Source organism: Corvus moneduloides, chromosome 8 (genome assembly GCF_009650955.1).
Source record: "Corvus moneduloides isolate bCorMon1 chromosome 8, bCorMon1.pri, whole genome shotgun sequence".
Classification (NCBI taxonomy): Eukaryota; Metazoa; Chordata; class Aves; order Passeriformes; family Corvidae; genus Corvus; species Corvus moneduloides.
Window position 1 is genome coordinate 26236883 of NC_045483.1, and position 16998 is coordinate 26253880.

The 16998-nt window shown below is 36.4% G+C and overlaps 1 protein-coding gene across 1 annotated transcript in view; it reads left to right on the forward strand.

The window, feature by feature from the left end:
- Positions 1-16998, forward strand: part of NRG3 (neuregulin 3) — a 363094-nt gene that overhangs the window by 149090 nt on the left and 197006 nt on the right. The gene's annotated exons all lie outside the window — the stretch shown is intronic.

Here is a 16998-nt window from a genome sequence, read left to right on the forward strand (position 1 = left end):
TGATATTTTTGAAAGAGCTTGAGGAAAAAGAGGAAATAAAGAAGACATTGTGTAGGTGTGCATCCAAAGTCAATGTTAAAGCTTAAGACAGTGTTTTAAACCTGTGTCAACATGCAGTACTGAAAAAACATGGAATTAATTTCTCTTTCCCAGAATACTAAAGACTAATGTAAATTCATTTTCAGTTAGGGTGAAGTATAGGAAAGCACAGTTACAGGCTTCACACATTCTCATGCCAATGTGGTTTTTTATTTTTTAAAGCCACACATCTGTAGTTCAGAGATAATAGCATCAAATGAAGCATTGTTAATTCTTTCATTTATGTATGTACAGAGTTACTTCCCAGATGTAAGAGATATATATCCTTTTTTAGAACAACCAGTAATGTAGTGAAACAAAAATATTTCTAGAAGCTTTAAGTAAACTGTCATCTCTTTCTGGAGTTCTGAAGGAGAAAGAGGCCAAATTCAGCTCCCTTTGGATTTGGCAAGATCCCTTCAGCTGGTTAAATCAAGAGTTGGGCTATAACCTTGAATTTAGTGGGGAGAAGTGAGAAATGTAGTTGCCAGCTCAGCAGCTTAAGTGGGGTATTAGGAAGCAGCACTGCAGTAGCATTTATTCCCCTGTCTCAATATCAGGAATACTTAAAGCTGGTGGAGCTTTTCAGTTTTATCACCACCTTTTCTTGTGCCTACACGTGTTTCTGCAGCCATATCTTGCCACCATAGTTTAGCAAGGCATCCTGGTTTTATAGCACATTGCTGCTTGTAGAGATGAGTCAAATCCATTCTATACAAAATACAAACTTCTATTAAGAAAGTTGATCTGTAAATAGAATAAACTGCCTCTAAACTGCCTCCTGATTCCTAATTATAAAGGAAAATAAAGTTGTGTGACACACAGAAAGCTGTTACTCAGTACATGGTGTCTGAAACTAAATATAAGATGAGGAGGTATATCCTGAAAATTGGAAAAACACAAATTGATCGAGTCCTTTTACTGCAAAGGAATGTTCTGTCAAGTTATAAGAATTAGGGTTTCTTTTCCCCCCTTATTTTCCAAGACCCCAGTGGGAAAAAGTTTGTATGCCTTTCCTAGTACACACAAAGCATTGGTAGAAAAAGAAACCATTCCTTAAAATGTATGTGTGCAAATACTGATGGCATATATTGCATCTGTCTTGAAGCTAACATATGCAAATATTCTGCCATCAAACTCTGCTTTTAAATTAACTTGGAAATGGGTTAGGTTTGTTGTTGTTCTTACCTCCCTTAGGCAAGAAAGACTTTGTGAAGTGCATAATGCAGACATCTGAAATCTCTCATTTAAATTCTCATCCCTGCCAGTGTCTTAAGTACACTGAAAGCAATAGCATTTCCAATCTAATCCTATCTGCAGACATTCTCCCAGAAGATCTGCTGGAAAAAAAACCTCTCTAGAAGAAATAAGCTCTGGACAATTGAGTCCTTTAAATAGAAATATATGCCGACTATATCAAAATGCTAAATATCAGAACTTTAATCCTCCAGCACTCTAGGTTCATCTCAATGAGAAGAACAAACGAACCCAACCACCTGTTTCCTCTATCCTTTACTGCTAAGAAAGCCCTTCCTGCTATCTCAAATAGGAAGAGGGGAAGTGAGGAAAAAATGTGTGGATCCTGTAATGTTATGGAAACTGGGGCATCTGAGATTAGACAGGCAGATAAACTGTTTTGTGTGAGTTGTATTGCATAGATATATATTCTGGTTCTTATCCTGTACCCATTAATGTAGTGTTTAGGAGCAAATGGAGTGTTTGAATTTTAAACATATTCCTTGAAGTTATTCCATTGCAGAGGGGTGAACTCTTCAGGCAACCTGCCAACAGTATAATAAGAAGCAGGTTTAGATAAAGTCTTTTCAGAGATAAGGCCAGAAGCTTATAATGAAACACCTTTTAGGCTGTGTTTGTGCCTCATCAGCCACTTTGTTAGGTAGAAAACTGCAGTTTTCACAAGAATTACGCAGTTGAAGAGCAACTGTCAGAAGCTTAGAGTAATAGCTGCACTCTTACTTGGATAAGCACACAAGTCTGAGGTCAAACTCCAAGAGCTTAAGATAGCTATAATATCCCAATGATATCTTGTTAATTAATTACATTCAAAGGAGATATGACTGGGGAATGCAAAGCCAGAGGTTGTCTCTGGAATTTCTTCTGTAAGGGAAGCATCTGCTGTAAAGCTATATAAGTTTATAAATTTTGCGTCAGGTGCTGCATATTTTTTAGAAAAGAGCAGTACTTGGGCTTTTGGTGAATGTATATAATCTTTGCAGCATGCATTTTTTCTGAACCTTTCCTGTCTTATGAGGCCTTATCCTGACTTCATGAGGCAGTTTTATTTTATTTTTTAAAAGCATCTTACAAAAAAAAAAAACAAAACCAACCCAGAAAATAATACTTTTTTGTTTGCTAGCTTATATTAAAAGTTTACAGAGGACAGGGGGGGAAAAACATTTAGAATGAAATAAAGCCTCAATCTGATCTTGCTGTTCTCAGGAAGATCCCCGCAGACAGGCCACATTCCTTTGGCCTCATTTCACACAGAAATATGTGGGTTGTTTCTCCCTGCCCTCCTTTTTTGTTTTTTTGTTTTGCTAATTCTAAAAGTAGAAACTAGAATAATAAATACAATATCTACAGTGACAGGGGGCTGAAGTTCATGGGATCACTCTGGCAGACTCCTTGCTGTTTCAGAATGGAACTTTGCACGGGTGCTGCACTTGAGTCAGACTCGCCTTTACTTCCGCCCTTCCTCTTTGTGTCCCTTTCTTTTCATTTCTCTTCTGTCTTTAGGTCCCCTCTAAAGCTGATCAGGTGATAGTGAGGTTCTGACTTTCAGGATCCACTCCCATCAGCAGTTGGAAGGAGGGCAGTGTAAAGTCCACGTAAGATGGCTGTCCTGGCTGGGGCATTCCTAGTGTGGACTGCCTTCTGGAGGAGTTTTCCAGTTGCTGCTTAGATTTCTCACTGTGACTGGAGCTCTCAGTAGAGTTTATGAGGATGACCAAGTCCTAAAAATTGAGGGGTTTTGTTAACCTTATTAGGGAAATACTAGCAAAAGCCTGAAACAGACTTTAACCACCCATTCCCTTCAATAGGAAAAGCTTATTTCAAACATCATCTTGACAAATTCATAAGGAGAAGGTGGGTAACATACCAGTATAGGGTTTTGTTTGCTGGTTGAGGGGTATGGTTAAGGCAGCAGAATGACTGTGTGCTGATGGTCTTTGAGGACTCCAGAGGGAAAGATGGAGAATGAGAACTTTGCTAAGTTAGTATAGACAGAACATGGGAAAATAAAATCATAATTTGATGGATTGATAAACCAGCAACAATTAAATAAGACTAGCTGTCTAAATATAAAGGTTTTTGTATTCAAGCACCATCATAGTCTTAGTGGACTGAGGAAAATTACATGGAAGGGAACGTTCATAATATGTGGTGCTACTTTCATGCTAAATTGCTGCTGTGTCCATGTGACTTGCTAACTCAAAAACAGTGCAGAAAGCATTGGGACTTTATGTTGCTGCATTGTACAGGGTCTACATAATTTTTTTGCCTTATTTAGAACAATGGTCCTTTTGTTTTGTAAAGCATTCAGCATGTTACAAAAGCTATCAGCTCTATGCACTAAATCAGTTCCTATTAGGGAGCAGCAGCAGAACTTGGTGTTGTAGCTGCTCTGGCGGTGGCTATAGGAGATACTGATCTTGTGTGATACAGAAAGGCTTTGCCAAAATGGACTCAAAAAGCAGAGCATGGTTTCCATGTTGCGGTATTGGTTCCAGTTATACAAGATGTTGACTAAAAGGACTGTAGTAGTTTTGCTTTTCTCTGTTACTTTGGCCATTTTGTTCATTCCTTTTGGGAAAGAGATGTTTGTCTGTGGGTTTCTGTAGATAAATACTACGGGGTTTATTAATTGTTTTTAGGAGTGGGGCTGAAGGTTTACCTCTGTACATTTTAAAATTGTCTTGGAACCAGGAATCTCTAACTTAGCAAAACAAATTTCTTTCAAAAAACTTTCATTTCCTGAAATTCAGGAAGGAAACAGCAGCAACAACTAGAATTTTGTGTGGGTTTTTTTGTATATACAGCTAAAAACATCCCAAAGCAAGAAGCAAAGATGCTCTCTTTGGGAAAGAATTATCAACTTCTCGTAGCAGTGGTTTTAAAATGCTCACTCATGTAAATCCCTGAACATTCTGTGTTTGAATAATAATAATTTACAGCAGTGGAAGTATTTGGTACACTGCACTCACTATAAAGATTTTTATATCTACCTCATTTTTGCAAGTAGTGCACAGTAGAATATTTCCTAATAGAAGAAAATGGATGAGATAGTGGCAATATATGCAGCATGTTAGCAAAAAATAGACTGTATGAATTTTAAATAAAGTACAAAGTTAATTCATTATGCATGATGGATAACTATAATATTTGCTGGGATGAAATTTCTAGTAAATCTTATTATATGCTGAATTTTGGGCATCAAGATGATTGTGCTCTTGTCCGGAGTGACTTGCTTGCTTTGTGCAGTTTGATTTTTCTCATGATGTAAACATAAATCAGAAAACAAGATGCTGCATATTGACAGAACTGGAAGCAATTTTTTTTTTTTTTAATATTGTTGCAGAATTATCTCAAATGGTGGGGTTTGTTGGGCTAGATAAAAGGAAGACTGTGTCTGTAGCTGCATCTGGTAATTTTTTCATGGTTTTCAAAGTTTCTCTGTTCTGAATTTTGTTTTCCCACAGTTATTTTCAATAATCGGTAATCACACCACACATTTGATGAAACCACACAGATCACAGGTCTGTCTCGGTCGTCCCAAGTGCATTCATTCAGTTTGAATGTTCATTTTGGCTTGCTTGTCTGGCATTTTGTCATAGATGTCTAGCAGTAATCTGAGGCTCACCACAGCATAAACAGAGTTGCTCTTAATCTTTTAATGATTTGTTCCGTTAAATCCCTTTCTGAACTACATCCTGGCAGTGTCTCCTCAGAGCCGTAGTGTCCCCAGGGTCTTATTGGGAAAATGGTCACTGTAACCCAGACATTGTAGTTTCACCTTCACCCCCAAATACTTCTCGTCCTGAGTTCGTGCTGCATAGCAGGGAAGAGTGTTCTGCTCCTCTCTTGGCAGAAGTCCTTGTTGGGCAAAAGTATTTTCTCCAGCAGAGAATATTAATCAAGATTGTCACTCCTGCCCCTCTGTCAAACAAAGGGCTTTTACTGTGTGAGCTCGAAGCTCTGACTGGCACAAAAGCTGTGTTCCCCCAGTCATCTGTGATCATTCCTGTTGGGCTAACAGGCTGTCCAAGCATGAGAAAGCTGACATTAAAAATAATCCCAATCTGACATAAATTCCTAGGTAGGGGTTATAGTGCTTAATCATTTGCTGAGCACCATAATTATAAAATTATGTTGGAGATTAGCTGCTGATCTTTGTCCTGCATATCAAAAATGGTTAAGCTCTCTGAAAATACAATTGCAAAGCCAATAACTGAGAAAAAAGAATAATATGGTAAGTGAAGACAGTGTAGCACTAAGGAATAAAACAATGTATATATTTATTTAAAATAACAAAGTTAGATATATATATGTAGGTGTATATATATTTACACACACGTATGCATTTATATATGTCTATGAAAGGAGTCACTCTCAGCTAGTCCATGATAAGTAGCAAATGACAGACTTTTGCAGTCGTAACAACTTGAAAAAATCATTGTTACTTAATAGAGAGGTAACTTATGTTCAGGTTTTAATTTTTAAATACACATGCGTATCTTTAGAGTGTCGGATTCTTATATAGAAAGGGTTTTTTGTAGTGATGTAACCAGAAGCTAAAAAACCTTGCATTTTCTTCTGGAGGCTTTAAAGGAATTGTTTGTGGGTTTTTTTCTAAGCATCTTTTTTTGTTTGCTTTTTTCTGCAAACACTTTTTGACCCCTTCCTATAATTACAAATGCATTGCAAATTTGTTGCTCTGTGTGTAGTTACTGAAAGGCCCCAATAGTTCAAAAGCATTACAGGGGAAAGTAAGAACGGATAAAATTGACTGTGATCAAGTGGGGATGATAAAGGGTTCTTCTCTTAAATTTTCTCCTGTTACTGCTATAATTTATTTTTGCTTAGGGATTAGGTGGTGTAACCTGAAAAGAATTATCATGGTAATTCTGGGACACAATTTTTTAGGTGTAGAGAGAGCTGCAGCATTACATGACAGAACAAGCTTACATCATTTGGAAGAAAACATGGATTCATGCTTAATGAATCATGGTTCACAAAAGGATCAGAGTTACATAATTATGTAGTAGAAAAGAAAAACTACAATCTCAGCTTTTTGCTACATGAAAATGTTTGCAGAGTAGCCAGGAAGAAGGCTTAGTGTCTGTAAGTGGGCAAAATTCCAGAAAAGCTTTTCCAATACTGCTTGCCTTGAAATTCAGCTATTCCTCTATAGGAAAAACCAGCAAGATGGAGTACCTATCAGTTGTTTTCACTAGCCTAATCTGTTGACATTTCTGATAACAGGCAAGTAATATGTGGAAAACAAATGTAAAGTTTTTTCCCCTTTGTAAATGAAATGTAAAATGTGGCCTTTATAGACTAAGTATTTTACAATCTATAGAACTGTTAAAAACCTGACTTGAGTGAGTCCTCAGTCAGAAGCTTATAATTTACCATTGTATTTTTCCTATTAACTACTGACACGTGCCAGCTTTTGCAAGTCTCTTTAATGCTTTATTAGTGTTTTGTGGTGAATAAGGAGATTGACATATTTTTCTTCAGCATCATCCTTACAGCATAGATGTTAGTTTTCATTATGTTTCTGTTAAACAATAGTGTCAAAAAATATCTTTAGTATAACCTAAAAAGCCTGGATGCAAGTTCTATTCTCCTTTCAATTTATACTCAGCTGGAATAACAGGGAGGTCTAATAGTCATATGAAAAATTTACAATTATGAATCCTAAAATGATTAGGCAGTTTGTATGTAGATAATAGAAACTGTGTTATCCTTTATAATAATTAGGTACTTGATTGTTATTCTTGTTTTAAAGGTGTACAAGTGTAAAAATGAAAGTATATCCATTTTCTTACAAAGAGATTCTGGGGTTGACATTGGGCTCTGTTTAATTGTGCTGGAGAACTCTGGAGCTGTCAAAATCCAGAGGAGCATTCCTGGGATATCTGTTAGAAGAACCTGTGGTATGCATTAAATCTCATTGTTTTGCTTCCTTCTTTTTAACAGTGACTTAATCCTAAATTTTTCAGAGTCATCTGCTCCTAAAATAGGCAACAACTTTTAACCTCTACTGATTATTGACCAGATGACATTTATACTTTTTGTCTGTCCTCTTTTTGAATAGAGAGTCAAAGCTTATTTGGAACGGTTGTTTTGCCTTTTTAGCTGTCTTGGTATTTAGACTACAGTAAATCTGAGACTTTGAACCCCTTCTGGTAGAAGTTTGCACTTGCCATGGGGATATCTTGATCTCAGGGAATTTGTAGATCAAGAAAACAGTGTCACAGTCAGAGATTTCCATGTACTTCAACCTATCCTGGACTTCTCTGTGTGCTTAGAATACCTTTATGCTATAACACCTTCCTTATGAAATAGAACATTTTGTATTATTACCTCTCAAACACACATCTCCAGTGAGTTTGTAAAATGGGCTTGTTAATCAACACAATTGTGTTGAAAATTGATGATTGAAATGCATTTCAATTTTGTCTGATGGACAAAATTAGGAGGAGTCATCCAATATATTTTTTGATAGCCAAGCTAATTATCTGTAGTTTGACCTGATAAATCATTATCAGATAGGTCTTTGCCTTGTGATGAACTGGCTGTTGATTATTAAGGACCAAGGCCTCGGCAGGTCTGCTGGGGGAGCTGTCTGGTCTCTGTTGTCACACGAGGTGGAATGCACATGCTGCACTGCAGGTTGCTGCAATGATTGCAGCTTCCTCTGATGTTACATTAATCTGAGCCTGATCAGTGTCTTAATACTATCTAATTACAGCAATAGCTAAATAAATAATGAGAAGTAGCTTTTAATGGAATAAATTCTCTATGTAAATGTATCACTCACTGCAATTTTGCCTACAATCTTATCTTAGACACTAATATTTTGGGAGCTGTTCTTGTAGCCTGCTCCCGTTTATCTGTTAGTTTCCTTTTCCGTGTCTTATAAACCAATATGTCAAACCAGCAAGGTCAGATGTAAATCTTCATGACTGGAGACTGCATTGTCTCTTGACTTTAGATTTTTATAGATATTTCTGTTACAGATATTATCTTCTTTTGCCTCCTGCTGGAACTGAATCCTTTGTGATTGCCATTTCGTTGTCTTAGATATGATCAAGCAAAAAAAGCATCCTTTATGCATATAAACAAACACCAAAACAATTTTCTGCTTTTGCACTTGTCTGTTTCAGGATCTGGTCTTAAGAACAAACAAATGAAAGCAGGGAAATGGCTTACTTATGGCCTCTTTTAAGCTCAAGAGGGTTTTTGTCAGGCTTTTTTGTTACAAATGAGATCAGTCCATTTAGAATGGTTTCGTTGAGCAGCGAATGTATTGCACGCCAGTGCTGGTTAGTCCTGGGTCAGTAGTGCTGAGAACATCCTCACGTTTATATTCCATTTAGTCCCACTTGGATTTGCTATACCAGAAGCATGAGTACTTGCTTCAGTTCAAGTGCCAGGATTCCACATTCCCAATTTCTCTGCATGGAATACTTTATCTTACACATGGTATTGTGATGCAGTAATGAGGGTGGAATTCTGCAGCCATGAACAGTTCCAACAGTAACTACTGAGCATTGGTGCCTATTATAAAACAGTACATAAAACAGTACAAACCAATATTTATGAAATACTCGTTTTCTGCTGCTGTCAACACGTACTAATTATTATTGCAACTATTCATTACTTGCAAATGGGCTTTTTGGATTTTATAGTAATTAAACCAAGATAATGGCTCTTTATATTCCCCTTGATAAATGATGATGAATTAGTAAACTTATCTCCTTACCTATTTCTCTTCCCTTTTTAATTTAAGATATTGCCTATGATTCTATGTTTCAATCTAGATTTGTATCTGCAAAGGAATTTCAAAGTACTGCCCTTAATTTTTACAAAACTGCACAATTTCACATCAGTGTGCAAAGTCTTTAGTTTAGAAGTTATTTCAGCAATAGAACATTTATTTAAAGTAACAATTAGAACTATGAGCCATAAATATTGTCTAAAGCCAATGACTGAAAGCATGAAGTGCAGAATATATATAGAACAAAAAACTGTACATGCTGTTATGTAAACACATTAAATATATTAATTATTTAAAATATAGTTAAATATATTAGTCTTATCTTCTACTATGATATTGGCTTTCTTGGAAGTCAATGGAGAGAGCATCTGACTGACAATATTTTATGGAAAACTCAAATCCACCTCATGAACAAGAGCAATTGTTAATGCAAAAGCAAATGGCATTTTTATTTTCAGTCATTGACTAGAGAGAAACTTGCTGTGTCCAGGACAGACACTCCTGGAGAGCTGCAAAGGGCTGTCCAGTGGAAAGTGCATTTTGAGGGTATTCTTTGGACTCTTGTCTGTTTAGACTCCCATTAATGAAGTCTCGGGATACCATCTCTTTACCGATATGCCCTCCCGAATAAACATAGTAATGACCGCTGTTAAAATAGCAAATACCACCTGAGCAGCAATCCTATAACCTCAGTTCAGGTTTCAAAACAGATAAGGAAAGTAAGTTTATCTTCAGGAATGGGGATCCAAAACAGTCATTCAGCACATTTGTCTATATTATGTCCCCTGATCTTCTGAAACCACCAGAAAAATTTCACTGGGGTGGGCTTCACAGTATTAATGACCCGAGAGGATAAATGATACCTGTTAAAGTTTTTAAAAGTCCAGGAATGGACAAACTGTGACAAAGACATAATAGAAAGAATCAAGGAGGGCATTTTTCTTGGTCTGGTGTTAAATTTTATGGTACTTACAAGCTTTCAGTGATTGGCTGCCATATTTTGAAGTGCAGAACTTGGATGCAATACCTAGCAATAAGTTTTTGCTGGTTTAGCATTTCTGTAGATAGCATAAAGAAACAGTAAATGATAACCAATAAATGGCCAATGAAAAACAATGTGTTAAAATATATTGCATGTAAAAGCATTTCCCTTTTCTGAATTACATATGTGGAACAGCAGCAAGATCTCATATGTTGGAGAAAATTTCATCCAATAGTTCTATAGCCATCCAAAAGTGATCTAATTATTCTTTTTTATCACAATTTCTCTCTCCAGAGTTCGTTGTGTGAAAAGTAATTCCTAAATTTCAGACTCCAAATGCTATAGTGAAGTGACAACATAATTTCAGTAATTACTGAATGTCTTAACATGAAGAAAGAGATTAGCCTTTCCTGTGGTTCAATTTTTTCATTTGCATATGGCAAATGTTTTAATATTTTACTTTTTCTTAACAATAGGAAAAATGCTAAAGCAGATATTGTGAAAGGTTGCTGGCAAAGTGCAATGTCTGTGTGCATGTGCATTTATGTGTCACAGAGCTGCTTTCTGAAAACGTGGGGCTCAAAGTAGCCCCTTTTGAAATGATCAGTTTAGGTGAAACCCCTGCAGACAATTCCGTGTGCTCACTCCACATCTGCTATTTATACTCATGTTTTTATTTTCCTAGGTGGTTTTGTCCAAGCCTGCAAGCACCCTCTGTGCTATTGAAAAAATAATAATTTAATCTTGGTCCTTTGAGTCCAAAATCAATGCGTGCTCAGAAGAATCAAGCCTTGTCAATTATCAGGCTATCGAAGTGTACTTTTGTAAGATTTTTCATTGCAGGTACAATATTTCAGGATTGGATTTTGGATTTTTTTAAGAGAATTAGCAACTCAGGTAATTAAGGTTACATTAGACCAAATAAATGAGCTCTGAGACTGAAGTTAAAAGCTGAAAGTTTGTCAGCCTAATTGTAATGAATTGTTGGTCTGACATACAAGGTTAACAGCAGCTAAAAGCTTAGAAGGGAAAAAATATCACTCAATCAATAGGGAAATCCTTTAAAGAATAGCTTTGCTGGGCTTGGGTACATGAGGGAAGCAGGGCACACACCAGAGGACAAAGAGAAATTTTGACTTGATATTTAAGAACCTTTAAAGATTATAAAAACCCCAAATGTACAAAATTTAATTAGAAGCTAATGATTTGGTGTTGTGGGGAGCTGAAGGGAGCAGAATTGGGAATGGCTTGTTTGAAATGACCTTGCTGTCAGGGTTTCACATAAGCTGTTAAGTGCATGCAAAGAACTGCCACAAAATCAATGAAATAAAACATTGCAGTGGTCCCGTATGGAAGTATAAATTACCATTTTAGTTTTCAATCAATAAGAAAACAGATATCCCTGAAGCAGTAAAACATGGCCTGCACACAGATCTTCATTGCAGGACAAAAGAGAATGCAACAGATATCAGTAAAACTCTCATAGATGTTTTCAAGAATAGTACTGGCTGTATAGAATAGGCAAAACAGCACCGATTCTGTGTAATAAACTGATCTGCTCCTGTCTGGCACTATCTGCTCCCAGAATAAAGAAACTGTCTTCACAGCTTATCATTTTGCAAAGCTTTTTGACAGCTGGCTTTAGAATTTGCATTGGATGTCCTCGTTTTGTTTTGAAGTTTGTGGGTCTGGTCAGCATTTAAAAAAATGCCCTGAACAGGTGTCAGGATGATGCTGCCCAAAAAGCACTACAGAGGGAAATCGAGTAACACAGAGAATTTTATTGTAGGCCACAGTTTTACAAGTGTTTAGCCTTGATTGTTGCCATAAACTATCAGTTTATGATGGTCTTTCATATCTGTTTGAACAAGTTGACTATTTCTGTTGATAAAGTACACTTACTACAGTAAAATCTGATTGCTTTTCAGTTTGAGTGTGAAAGTAAGGGACCTTGAAAATCCCACCCACTGATACCTTTAGTTAACTTCAAACCCTATTTTTAGGACAGTATTGAATAAGTTTGAATTGCTTTTGCTTGTGCTTCCAGATGGTCAGCACACAGTTTGAAATGTTTTAGTCACTTAGCTTATATTGAAAGGCTTCTCTAAGTACCCAGTGTTTGGTTTTGACTGGAAGTAATTTAATGTCTGAATCACAGCTACAGAGATCTGAAACTGAGCAGGATTTCTGCACGTGTCGTAAATTAAAACACCATTGTAGAATATTTGCTCACCCCATAAATTCTGTTTTCAAGATACCCACAGAGGCATAAAAAAATTAAGACAAAAGTTTTCAAATTTACTGACAGTCCTGATTAACTGGGGAGGTCCCAGCTGACTGGAAAGTTAAGTGGGGAGAAATTGTGGTGCTTGTGGTTGGCTGGAAGGACTTGGGGTCCTTATCCAGCTTCTACACTAAAATCAGGGGGGAAAACAGCTGATGTGTGTAGGACCAGTTCTACCATCAGAGGCTGTCACACATAGCTGCACTGCTGCAGTGTGCACGGAATGGAGCCCCTAGCACAGGTGGTTCAGTTCAGTGACAGCAGCTCAATGGAGTGATGGAATCAATAGTTCTCTGCTCATGTTAAACCAGTGAGAAAACATTTGTGATACGGGTGCAGGACCTCCGAAGGACTGGCTCATTAGCAGGACAAGGGGTCTAAGTGAAATCGTTTAGGTAAATAGGGCTTTGTGGGTCATTAACAGGGCTCCTAGTTCTGTACTGTATGCTTATTTATGTATTATAAAGCACGACATCCATATGAATTTTTTCACTGAATTTCAGATTTGAATGAAACCAGAATGAAAATAAATGCAAGTTATTTCCATTTATCTGATTTTTGCAGCAATTCTATCCAACTGACGAGTTAGCATAATTTCTTTCCTGAGACACAAATCTGTCCAAATGAAACAAATCAGTCATAAACTCACTGGAGGGTTCAGTGTGTCTCTTCCTGACTTTATGACAAAGCTCAAAACAAAATGACAAAGATGCATGTGACTTCATATCCTGGAACTCTACCTATAAAGGTTGTTCCTATAATGGGATCGTGTGACCTCTTTCTTCTGAGAGTAAAAAAGTCCTTGAGGGAACTTCATGTACGCATTTTTGAAAATTGTATCTTTGCATAGCAGAATAAATCTTATGTGATTTTACTGTGAGCTGATTTTGCCAAATTAACACTATGTGATAATCCTAGCATGTAGTTTATGGTGCTAAATTCTTCCCATCTTCCTTGCTAGGACAAAACAAGGTACCCCTTTCCCCAGCATGTTATGTATGGGAAAAAAAAAGAACAGATAAATAATTGGAGAAACAAAGTAGAAATTTTATGGAGTAATTTGCAAACCCTGAAGTGAGTTTTCTTTTTATGTTACTGATTTTATGATTACTCCTTCAGTATCTTTTATCAATTTGCTATCAATATTCACAACAACGTATTCTTGTGTATTTAAAATATGGCTTGGGTTTAGGTTGGAATTGATATTTAAAAGGAATATAATGTTAATTATAGAAAAAGAGCCTTTTTAAAAAATGAAGCTAAAATAATGAGAATTATCTCCTTTCCTGTTTACATTCAGTGTCCTGTTAGTTTTGTATCTTTAGCTTTTAATATTTCTACCTGGAAAAATACCAGCAATGTACCACAAAAACCATAGAACACAAAGTTAGTAATTGCATTTTGCTGTATTTCTGTGTATGAAGACAGCTTTCATGTTTCAGATGTGAGGTTTTTTCTCCAGTTTTTCATACCTGTTGAGAAGTATTCCATCTCCTCTCTGGAATGGTATTAACAACTGTGGTTTAGAAGGTAATTTTGTACATGTTACTGGCAAATATGTGATTTTGCTACCCTTCTCAAGCAACCCTCTTGTGTCCTATGCATGGTAACTTTTATTATCTAACCTTGTCAACTAATTTCTAAGGCTTGATGTGCCAGTGATACACAGCCATATACATCTGATGCCAAGAAGTTTCTAAGCCCCTTTTTCCATTAATCTTCATAACTGCAGTGATTTTCTGCAATTAATAGAGTGACTGAGAGACAAAAATCCAATCTACAGTTACAGAACACTTCAGTAAGTTAAATGTATGCAGTTGGTCGAGTAAGTATTTAAACAGCTGCTAATAAAATCTCAGGTCCATTGGGAATTACCTCTGTTAACACATGGATATATTGAACTTTAGTAAAGGATGAACTTCGTGCTTTTCTTTAAAAAGCAAAAAGAAACAGAGGTGGAAATTGCATATCAATTTAGTCAGAATATTGGGAGGCTGGACATGAATATATTTTGTAGGTAGGTATTTACCTCCTTTTTTGAGCTTTATCTCTCAGATTTTATCTTAAAAATTGACACAGCTAGCAAGTGTTCATACAAAATGTCAATACTCGTGAAAATACTCCTGCAAAACCTCTCTTCCGATTGTAGGATCAATTGCTTGGTCTTCATTAACACCAAAAAAAATAGAAATGGAGGAGTGAGCAGGAGGGATTCACATTAGAGCAGAGAACAAGTTTATCCATTTATCGAAATTCCATTAGGTTGAAGCTTGAGAATAAAGAAACTTTCTTGTCAGTAGTTGCAAAAAACTTTTGTCTTCATGAAGAGGTTAAAATAACACTAGCTGGTTTTCAGGCCATGCACAGTGCTTAATCTCTCTCCTAAACAATACTAGTCTCTTTGTGCAGGTGTGTTCACAAGAAGTTCTCAGCACTCATGGCCAGTGCATGCTGTGGCATTCCCCTAAAAACAATGAAAGGTTCCACTTTCCATAAATGTGTAGCAGAACTGTTTCTGCCTTCTGAAACTGTAAAAGAATCCCACATCAGGTTTCTAGGTTGGGAGCGTAAGATTGCCATACAGGCTTGACCCTGTCTTTATTCAATGGCATGTCTCTAGAGATTGGAAAAATCATTTGTTGTAAAAAGCAGAGGTATGAGGGAAGTGTTAGGAGGTGTCAGAAACAGTTTGCAGCTTTTCCTTGGCAGCAGAGCTTTTCTGGGGAACTTGTACAGTCTGTTCTGTCCTTTTTTCTGCAGTCAAATAAGTTCTCCCTTTGCCTAAGGAGATTTTCTACTATTTTTGTTATGTTTGTAAAATTAAATAATTCTTCTGTATAAATTGCTATTATTTAATTTCAGTTACTAATTCCAAAATCATACTGTTTTAATGCTTCCAACTTTATTTCCTTAACAGCCCCACCTGAATCTCCCAAGGAAACATAATAATCCTTATAATAGACAGATTTGTATCAATGTTGTTTCTTTAGATACACATCAGGTAATCTGGTTTTAAAGCCAAATACTCTGAGAGGATAACAAGGGATTTGACCATTGCATTCTCAGTCTCTAATCCAGGTCTTTGTCAATTAGCAAGGTAGATGCAGTGCATCTAAACTGATTTTCCTATTAGTTGTTTAATCTATGACTTTTAGGTCAAAGGAAGCCTAGATGAGCTTTTGGTTACGAAAATCTATTGCCAATAACAAGAAAAGGGGACACAATTTTTAATATTTGCCTGATTTCAAACCTAACACTCAAAATAGGAGCAGGGGGAGACGCTCATTGAGCAGCTTTCCACCTAAGGTATTAAGATTAATTTTAGGTTCTTATGGACAAATTAAAGATGATAATTTTTCTTCAGGGAAACAAGCAAGTGAGCACGAAGAACGAGATGCCCATGTGAGAATGAGGACTCTTCTTGTGCTCCTGGTGGGAGCAGTATTGTAAAATACAGCAGTATTTTAAAATGGAACAAATTCCCCTTTAAACCTAACAATTATAAAACCTCTATCAATGTGGTATTTTTATGCTCCATTATTATTTGATGCAAGATATAAAACTACTTACATACTATAGTTTTCTGAGTGTATATATGTGTTTCATAGGCATATCTGTGTGGAGTATGAAGTAAAAGGAAACTGAGGTCAAACATCTGGCATTATATGCAGCTGTTATTTCTGACACAGGGTTTTGTCTGTGTAGAAAACACTTGTGGAGAGGAGTACAGTGAGACAGTGTCATCCAGGGATAGTACTGTTTAGTTTGTTGAAAAGAAACTTCATTATTTTTTCTATGGCCTTTCTTGGGAAAAAAAAATACAGTATGTGTATCTAATTTGAGGCAAATTTACATTTACTTTGATTTTTTCCCTTGTTATTCTTTGAGCACTCAGACACATTGACTACTGATGAGCACACAGGACTCCTGGGTTTTATTTCCTCCTCCAGCTCCTAAAGAAATCTAGCCTTTATTACTAATTTAACCTCTTACTCTCTTTGTAAAACAGTACTGGGGTTTCAAAAAATGAAACAGAAAGAAGTGCTAGTAAATTTGAGAGCACAATTTATTTGAAATTGACTTCTAACTCTGTATAGTCTAAAATGAATCTTAGAAATTTCAGTTCTATAGTCCAAAAATTATTAAGCTAAAATGTCTCAGTATGACATATGAGATCATTGGATGGTTACAGAGCAAGTATTCAAGAAAAATTGAAAATGGAAATCAATTGAGTATTTGTGTAAGTTCCTACACATGGCTTGTCTTACATCACTGAAAATACCATGTGTTTAAAGGTAGTTTGCACTTCTGTACTTGACTGAATCCAACACCTTCCCAGAGTCATTCTACTTTGGAGCTTTAGAGAGTTTTTTCTCAAAGGCAGAGTCCAACCCCTGATGCTGTTTACGTGGAGGGAGGAATTTTTCAGAGCCCTGCAGAGCTTCCTGCCTGTGCTGGGTTTACACTAAATATGTTTTGCAGAACAGAGCGTTTATTCATAATGTCCAACATAATCCTTTCTGCACAAGATATTTTAAGAAAACACAGCTCTTTATTACTTGGTAGGATTAGATTTCATTAATTTCCTTTACATGAGTGATGGAAGAAATACCAGAAGAGTCAAGT